Genomic DNA, 10126 nt, shown 5'->3' with positions numbered 1-10126 from the left:
CCATTTGGGCTATTTTGTGTGTTGGCTTGCAAGGTGAATTCTTTGATGGGAGAGAACCGAATCGTGAAGCTACCGCGGAAGAGTTGACGATGCTGCAATACAATGCTCAAGCTTGTGATATCCTCTTCAACGGATTATGCCCCGAAGAATTCAACAAAATCAACCGTCTTGAGAATGCAAAGGAAATTTGGGATACTTTGATTGATATGCACGAAGGTACCGACTCCGTCAAGGAATCCAAGTTGGATGTGCTTCAAAGTCAACTTGATAAGTTCAAAATTAAGGATGGTGAAGGTGCCGCTGAAATGTACTATAGGCTTGATCTTATCACAAATGAGATCGCTGGCTTAGGAAGTGAAGAGATGACCGACAAATTAATCATCAAGAAGATCCTAAGAGCCTTGGATGGAAAATACGATACCGTATGCACATTGATCCAAATGATGCCAAATTACAAAGATTTCAAGCCAACGGAAGTCATTGCAAGAATTGTTACTCATGAGATGTCACTCAAGGATAAGGATGAGCTCCATAACAAGTCAAGTGGTGCTTACAAAGCCTCATGTGAAGTTCCCACATCATCAAGTGAGAAACAAACCTTCAATGAATAATTGAGCCTAATGGTGAAGAACTTCAACAAGTTCTACAAGAATAGAAGCAAAGAGAGAAGTTCCAAGTCAAAGTCCTACAATGACAAAAGATCTTCTAGTCGAGAGCGAAACTGCTACAATTGTGGAAGACCCGTACACTACTCCAATGAGTGTACGGATCCCCACAAGAGAAGAGAAGATTCTCCCAAAAGAGGAAGTAGAAGAGAAGAATCACCATCGAGGGAGAGAAGGAGTAGGGATGATCGTTATGAATGAAGACCCTCTCGGAGAAGCAAGGATTTGGAAATGAAGGACAAGTCATCAAGGAGCTACACAAAACGAAGACACCAAGCTCATGTTGGTGAATGGGTATCCAGCTCCGACTCCGACAGTCACTCCAAGAGAAGCTATCACCCCGACTCCGAATATACTCAAGATGAAGGTGTTGCCGGTCTAGCACTTGTGTCAACCAACTCCTACGACATATTTGATTCACCAAATGAAGGAATTGGAAGATGCTTCATGTCCAAAGGTCCAAAGGTATCACACCCCGAGTATGTTGATTTCAATAGTGATGAAGATGAGTTGTTAGGTGATGATGATTTACTTGTTGACAACTATAGTGATGTATACTATGATGAAACGTCAATTAATCATGCTAATCAAGATGAAATGAATGACAATGATAAGGAGAAGATTGAGTCTCTTACTAAAGAACTAAACACTCTTAAGTTAGCTCATGAAACTATCTTAGGAGATCATCGAGAACTTTTAAGGACTCGTGAGAAATTATGTTTTGAGAAGCTCAACCTTGAGCAAGAGCATGAGTTCTTAAAGGCAATCAATGATGATCTTCGCAAGAAAAGTTCTTCTTACATTGCCAAGCGTTTACTCTTATCCACTTACAAGCCTCAAGTCAAGTCTAGTACCAAGAACAAGTATTCTTCCTCTAGTAGTAACAATAATCATGCTAAATCCAATGTTGTTGCTTCTAGTAGTTCGCTTGATTCCACTAATGATTCTCTTAGCCAAGTTACACTTGAGCAAGAAAATAGCTTATTGAAGGGAATCATAGAGAAGGTGTTTACAAGAGCCTTGCCGGGAGTAAGCAATTCGAGGAAATTGTATGCAAGCAAGGAAGGCACCGGAAGAATCAAGGTATTGGTTTTGAACGAAAGTACAATGCCAATGGAGTTGAGTGGGAAGAAGATCAATACCCCAAGAAGAAGTTTGTTCCTCAACAAGAGAAGTATGATCCTACTTCTTTCAAAGGGACACAAGCTCAAGATGATCTTCCACCACAAGTCCACAAGCAAAAAGGCAAGGACAAGCTTCAAGAGGAAATTGATGCATTTGAAGAAGCTCCTAAGGCCTTGATCAAGTGGGTTCCCAAGACTACATCAAGTTCCACTTCATCAAGTACAACTACAACTTCGAGGATTCCCATCAAGATGGTGTGGATCCCGAGGAAGAACTAGAGAGTTATTGAGGGTGACTCCACCAACATACTTCACTCTTATCATTTTGGCAAGAACAAGTGCAATCAACTTCCACATCTTGCACTAGTTCAAGGAGTCACAAACCCTCTTGTTGGTAAGAAAAGGGACAAGGTAACCTAATGCTCTCATAGACATCATCTTGTGTGTGCACCACTCTATGTCTATGGATATCCTTGTTTGTTCCTTGTGGGACTAACCTGTGTAGGTATTGAAAGTGCAACTCACTCCAAAGGACAACTCCGAATGATCTACATCAACTTAGAGCATCCACATCTTCAACACCTAATTGAAGTCATCATCGACAAAACCAAGGTTAGTTCATCCCTCTTAGGGGGGATATCACATCTAGGGGGAGCTTTACTCTAACAATTGAGTTAAAGAAACTCTAATGGTGTGAACACAACAATGCTTTATGTAAAAGTGGTAACCCCACTTGTGCTTAAACGATGAGTATGACCTATGATCAAATGTTCTCATTTGACTCCAAAGTCAATATACTCATATATAGATGACCTAGTCATCACCAATTGCTTGATAGATGCTAGAATTGTTTGTGCATGCTTTGCCACATATTTCATTTGTCATTTTATTGTGTGAGCATGTTGGTTGCATAATTTACTCATTCGAGGACATCCACTTGTTATTTTGATTGATTGGTTTCCTTCTCTTTTGGCCAAGTGGATGGACAAGAATGCCTAAGAACCTTCTCTAGCTATCTATGCTTTTCTCGTCTCCAACTCTATTCATGATGCATCACAAAGTTTGATCAAGTCAGATTCGAACCACTCTATGTGAGGAGCACTCGGAGTCCTCGATTCGTCATAGACTTAAACTTCCAAAACTTCTTTGTGTGTTTCGGTCTGACCGATTCATCCATTTCGGTCATACCGAGATCACTAAGTCGATCTAGGTTTTCAATCTCGGTGCAACCAATTTGAACTTTTCGGTCACACCGAGTTTCAGTAACTGCTCGCAGTTATGAATCTCGGTGCCACCGAGTTGTTCCACTCACTACAAAAAAAAGACACATCCGTGACATTTTGGGCCGAACGAAATTTTTTCTGTCATACATATGACACTTCTATGACGATAATTGTGACAAAACCCGGTATCATCATAGATGTGGTGGGCTCCTACTTCTATGACAAAAAATCATGACAGAAAATGGGCTTTTCGTCCTGGGCGGGCCGGAGACGCAGCTGCATGACATTCTTTGGGTCGTCCATGACGGAAAAAACCGTGGTAGAAGCGAGGGCGAGGAAAATTTCGGGGAGTTCCTGGTTACGGTGGGAGGTCAGGGGCCGAGTGATGCGCGTTTCTCTCGTACACGTACGCGCGTGTGTGCGAGGCATTGGCTCTAACTGAACCCGAGCGAGGCGTTGGGCGCTAACTAGACCCGAGCGATTGCACTATAGGCTACGCGTTACTGAACCCGAGCGATCGATCGATGGCTGTTAATTGAACCCGATCGAGCGATTCCTTCACTACTGCTGCTAATTGAAGCCAATCGACTGGATGAACAGGACCCCGTGGTGTGGAGGTCTGGATGAACATTAGACGATGGAGGGGTGCCCGTGGAGGGGTGGTTGAACAGGACCCCGTGGTGTGGAGGGTTGGATGAACAGTAGATGGTGGAGGGGTGGTTGAACAATAGCCGGTGGAGTAGCGCGCGGTGGAGGCTGGATGAACAAGAGCCCGTGGAGGCTGGAGGAGGTCGACGGTGGAGATGAACAGTATCTCGTGGAGCCCCGTTTTGCGGTACGCCACACCACTCCCGATGAACATGACTCCCATTTCGATCGTAGGAGGTCTGTTTCGTCCATTTTGCGGTACGCCACACCCCTACCGATCAACAAGACCCCCGTTTCGACCGTCGGAGGTCCGTTTCCTCCATTTTGCGGTACGCCACACCCCTCCCAATCAACAGGACCCCCGTTTCGACCGTAGGAGGTCCGTTTCGTCCGTTTTGCGGTACGCCAGACCCCTCCCGATGAATAGGATCCCGTTTCAAACATGGCCGGTCGAACACAAGGCCGTTTCCTCCGTTCTGCAGTACGCTAGGCCTCATTTCCATCGCCTGTTCCGTCCAAGCCCTGCCGATGAACACGACCATGCATTCCGTTCCGACCCAGCAGGTTGGCTCCCACGCGTTCCGTTGCCTCCCGATGAACACGACGCATTCTGTTGCCTCCCCATGAACATGACGCATTCTGTTGCCTCCCGATTAACACGACGACGATGCTGTTTCTCCGTTCCGACCCAGCCATGTCAAAAAGCCCTCGTCGTACGTATGCCGAGTAGGCGTTCGAGACCCCGCCCGTATGTACACATACGTGGCCGTATTTTCTTTCTTGCACCCTGGCCGCTGTATGAACGTGTACATGCTACATGCGTGCCTCTACTCTGCAGCTCAATTGGCGGAGCTCTATACCTCTCGAATTGTCTCTCTGCACGGTATTCCACAGGTGATCTCTTCAGACCGTGGCAGCATCTTTACCTCCAAGTTTTGGGATTCTTTTCAGAAGGCCATGGGCACCAACATCCGCTTCAGCACAGCTTTCCATCCTCAAACTAGCGGTCAAGTCGAGCGTGTCAATCAGATTCTTGAAGATATGCTCAGGGCTTGTGTGATCTCCTTCGGCATGAAGTGGGAGGATTGTCTTCCATATGCTGAATTCTCCTACAACAACAGTTTTCAAGCAAGTTCGGGCAAGGCCCCATTTGAAATTCTGTATGGCAGGAAGTGCCGTACGCCTCTCAACTGGTCCGAAACTGGTGAACGTCAGCTTTTGGGAAATGACTTAATCACAGAGGCAGAGGAAATGTGCAAAGTCATTCGAGATAACCTCAAAGCAGCCCAATCCCGCCAGAAGAGCTACTATGATAGTAAGCACCGTGATCTGGCTTTCGAGATCGGAGATCATGTTTACCTCCGCGTCTCTCCAATGAAAGGTACTCGTCCCTTCGGTATCAAAGGGAAGCTTGCCCCTAGATACGTGGGACCTTTCAAGATCGTCAGCAAGAGAGGCGATCTCGCCTATCAACTCGAGCTTCCTTCAAACTTTGCAAATGTTCATGACGTGTTCCATGTCTCTCAGCTCCGAAATTGCTTCAAGACTCCTGACCGCACCGTCAACTTCGAGGACATTGAGCTCCAAGAAGATCTCTCTTATCGTGAGCACCCCGTTGCTATTCTTGAAGAGACTGAACGCAAGACTCGCAACAAGTATTTCAAATTCCTCAAAGTCAAGTGGTCACACCATTCCGACCGTGAAGCTACCTGGGAACGCGAGGATCACCTCCGTTCTGAGTACCCGGCGTTCTTTCAGTCCTAGATCTCGGGACAAGATCCTTTCGTAGTGGTGGAGTGTTGTAACACCCCGAATATGATTTTCCCAATATGTACTCCAACTCTTGCCGTTTCCGGCGTTAAGTTATTTTATTTTCTCGGGTTCGGGTTTTTGTCTCCATGTGTTGTTGTCGTTGTCATGCATCTCATATCATGTCATCATGTGCATTGCATTTGCATACGTGTTCATCTCATGGATTCGAGCATTTTCCCCGTTGTCTGTTTTGCATTCCGGTGCTCCGTTCTCCTCCGGTGGTCATTTCTACCTTTCTTTCGGGTGTGGGGATTAAACATTTCCAGATTGGACCGAGACTTGCCAAGCGGCCTTGGTTTACTACCGGTAGACTGCCTGTCAAGTTTCGTACCATTTGGACTTCGTTTGATGCTCCAACGGTTAACCGAGGGACCGAGAAGGCCTCGTGTGTGTTGCAGCCCAACACCCCTCCAAGTTGGCCCAAAAACCCACCAAAACCCTCTCCATCATCTAGAGCGTTCGATCACGATCGCGTGGCCAAAAAACGCACCTCATTTTGACTCTCCTAGCCCCTCCTACCTATAAATTTAGCTCCTTCCCGAAATTTTCGGATCATTCTACCCTAAGCCTAGCAAACCCGCTCCTCTGTTGCGTCGGACATGTCCGCCCCTGGCCGGACAACCGCCGCCGCCGGCCGGAGCCACTGAGAAGGCGCCACGTGTCCCGCCCAGCGCCCGTCTCCGCCGCGGCCCGGGAAGCCACTGAGAAGGCGCCATGTTGTAATGCTATTTATGTACGTTGATTGACGTGGCGAGTGTAAGCCAACTATGTATCTCCCCTTTTATTATCTATATTACATGGGATGTTGTGAAGATTGCCTAATTTGCGACATTGCTTTCAATGCGGTTATGCCTCTAAGTCGTGCCTCGACATGTGGGAGCTATAGCCGCATCGAGGGCGTTACAAGTTCGTAATCAGAGCCTTCCCCAGCCTTAGGAGCCCCCATTGCTTGATCGTTTTTAGCAGCCGTTGTTGAGTCTAGAAAAATGTTTTGAGTCATTTCGGAATTATATATTGGAGAGTTTAGGAATTCTTTTTACTTCCCAGTCTCCTCATCGCTTTGGTAAGGCATCCTGACATAGAGTTTTGACTCTTCTCTTCTCAAATTTCACTAAAAAAAATTTTAGGATCACGCGGGTATATTGGAATCGTTCCGATGGTTTTGTGATGAGAACATTGTTCTTGGTGCCTCCTGTCTTTAGGGGTTGTGGCAGTGTCCCGGGGAGTTGAGATTCGAGGTGTTGTCATCACAATTTTATCGTTGCAGTTCTGGAATACCTGAGTTTAGTACGCCGACATCGAAAATCTCTTTTATGCAGTTCGTTGGTGAGATAACCTCGACGCCACCCAGTACTGGGGCGGGAGTTCGGGAGTATCGCCATAACTTGTATAACGGATGTTGTTCGAAGGTTGAGGTAGATGGTTTCCGAAGTTTTCTCGGTTATGTGTTGAAAGATGGATACAGCTGGATGTAGGATTTGCTAGATTTGGGTGATATATTGTGCTTCCCCTGTATCCCCAACACCTGATTGCATAACCGGAAAGGTTCGGGAGTTTCATAGGTGGAAATTTTGGTAGCTCTAGTTCTTCTTCCACGGATATTTGGTTTGAGATTGGGATTTCTTACCGAGTATTCATTCTTGATCCGTACCTTATTGATTTATTTCTCTACCTAAATTCTAAGTGGCTTCTCAATTTATGGATATGTGACCATTTCAAGTGGAATGCATTCGTTCTTATGTTCGGATGTGAAGACTTTATGTTGCAATTTCATCCCGTTTGATTCCGCTTCATTTTATCTGTCAATGTGCTAACGGTTGTCACCCTCTTCAGGATGGCTCCCGCTAAGAGCACCAATCAGAATCAGAATCAGGATCCGCCACCACCTCCACCTCCTCCGGAGGCATGGCAAGCTGTGATGGCCGCAACCAATGCAAACACGCAGTTGATCATGCAAATTCTTCAAGAGCATAATCAAGCGAACCAAGGTAACAATCAGAATCACTTTGCTACACTCAACCAGTTCCTTGCTAACGGGCCAAAGACTTTCAGCAATTGTGTTGAGGCAACTGATGCTGACGATTGGCTCGTGGATCTGGGCAAGCATTTCGAGTGCAGTAATGTCAGGCCTGAGGACTTCGTCAAGTTCGCTTCCTTCCAACTCAAAGACCAAGCTGCAGAATGGTTCCAGCAGTACAAGGCTTCCAGAGGAGGACGTGTGATTACCTGGGATGAATTCCGTCAAGACTTCAAAGCTCATCATATCCCTCAGAGCGTGGTTGAAAGCAAGCGTGAGGAATTCCGCAACCTGAAGCAAGGCTCTTTGTCTGTCTATGACTAGAACAAGTTGTTTCAGAAGCTCACCCGCTTTGCTAAGCAGGACGTCCTTGATGAGAAGAGCATGATATACCAGTTCAGGGGTGGTCTCAGAGAAGAAATCCAGCTAGCTCTTGTTCTCCTTGAGCCCTTGAGGTACGATGAGTTCTACAACATGGCATTGAAGCAAGAGGCTGGTCAACTGAGGTGTGATGCTTCCAAGAAGCGAGTCAGAGATGCTACTCCTTCTTCCTCTACTCAAGTGGACAAGCAGCAAAAGTATTGGCTTCCTCCTCCTCCGTTCCGTCAGCCGTATCAGCAGAAGAGCAAAGGTGGCAGTGGATCTTCCCACCCACCCAACCCTGGCTTTCAGAACAAGACTTCATCTCAAGCTCCAAGATCAAGTGCTCCGTATCACCGTCCGCTTTCAGAGGTCACGTGCAACAAGTGCCAACAGAAGGGTCACTATGCCAACAAATGCTTCAACTAGAGGCGTCTCCCTCCTCCTCCTCCTGTGAGATCGGCAAGTACAGCTGTGGTCAAGCATAACCCCAAGCACGCCAAGGTTAACTTGATGAATGTAGCTCAGGCAGAGGACTCGTCAGATGTCATCATGGGTAACCTTCCTGTTAACGATATTCCTGCAAGAGTTCTTTTTGACACTGGTGCATCACATTGTTTCATGTCAAAGCCATTTTTTACCAAGCATGAATTCGTTTCTTCCCATTTGAGTAAACAAATGGATATCGTTTCTCCTGGCAAATGCTTGAGTGCAAGTCTGGAGTTGCCATATGTTACTATCACCTTGGGCGACTACAAGTTCCTTTCTTCCCCAATGGTTCTTGGTAACTCGGATATTGATCTTATTCTCGGAATGGATTGGCTTTCTAAGCACAAGGCGCATCTTGATTGCAACCTCTTGCCAATATTGATCTTATTCTCGCAATGGATATTGATCTTATTCTCGGATATTGATCCAAGTATCGAGTATACTCCAGGCAAGGCCAATGTGATTGCTGACGCATTGAGCAGGAAGGCTTACTGCAACAGTCTGATTCTCAAACCTTATCAACCCGAGCTTTGTGAAGCTTTCCGCAAACTTAACCTACAAGTTGTTCCTCAAGGTTTCCTCTCCAACCTTCAAGTCTCTCCTACCTTGGAAGACCAGATTCGCCAAGCCCAACTTCTTGATGCTATGGTGAAGAAGGTGAAGATTGGGATTGCCAAGAGTCAACCCAAGTACAAGTGCTACCACCTTGACGACAAGGATACTCTCTTCTTCGAGGATCGTATTGTTGTGCCCAAAGGTGACCTTCGTAAAGTGATCATGAATGAGGCTCACAATTCTCTCCTCTCCATCCACCCTGGGAGCACGAAGATGTATCAGGACCTCAAGCAGGCTTATTGGTGGACTCGAATGAAGCGCGAGATTGCTCAGTTCGTGAATGAATGTGATTTCTGCAGAAGAGTGAAGGCAGAACACCAAAGGCCAGCAGGTCTCCTCCAACCTCTTGCCATCCCAGAATGGAAGTTTGACCACATTGAGATGGACTTCGTGACTGGGTTTCCAAAGTCCAAGCGTGGCAATGATGCTATATTCGTTGTCATCGACAAACTCACCAAAGTGGCTCACTTTCTACCTATCAAAGAGTCTATCACTGCAGCTCAATCGGCGAAGCTCTATACCTCTCGAATTGTCTCTCTGCACGGTATTCCACAGGTGATCTCTTCAGACCGTGGCAGCATCTTTACCTCCAAGTTTTGGGATTCTTTTCAGAAGGCCATGGGCACCAACATCCGCTTCAGCACAGCTTTCCATCCTCAAACTAGCGGTCAAGTCGAGCGTGTCAATCAGATTCTTGAAGATATGCTCGGGGCTTGTGTGATCTCCTTCGGCATAAAGTGGGAGGATTGTGTGCCATATGCTGAATTCTCCTACAACAACAGTTTTCAAGCAAGTTCGGGCAAGGCCCCATTTGAAATTCTGTATGGCAGGAAGTGCCGTACCCCTCTCAACTGGTCCGAAACCGGTGAACGTCAGCTTTTGGGAAATGACTTAATCACAGAGGCAGAGGAAATGTGCAAAGTCATTCGAGATAACCTCAAAGCAGCCCAATCCCGCCAGAAGAGCTACTATGATAGTAAGCACCGTGATCTGGCTTTCGAGATCGGAGATCATGTTTACCTCCGGGTCTCTCCAATGAAAGGTACTCGTCGCTTCGGTATCAAAGGGAAGCTTGCCCCTAGATACGTGGGACCTTTCAAGATCGTCAGCAAGAGAGGCGATCTCGCCTATCAACTCGAGCTTCCTTCAAACTTTGCAAATGTTCATGAGATG

Source organism: Triticum urartu, chromosome 5 (genome assembly GCF_003073215.2).
Source record: "Triticum urartu cultivar G1812 chromosome 5, Tu2.1, whole genome shotgun sequence".
Taxonomy (NCBI): Eukaryota; Viridiplantae; Streptophyta; class Magnoliopsida; order Poales; family Poaceae; genus Triticum; species Triticum urartu.
Note: the sequence above shows the minus strand (reverse complement) of the source record.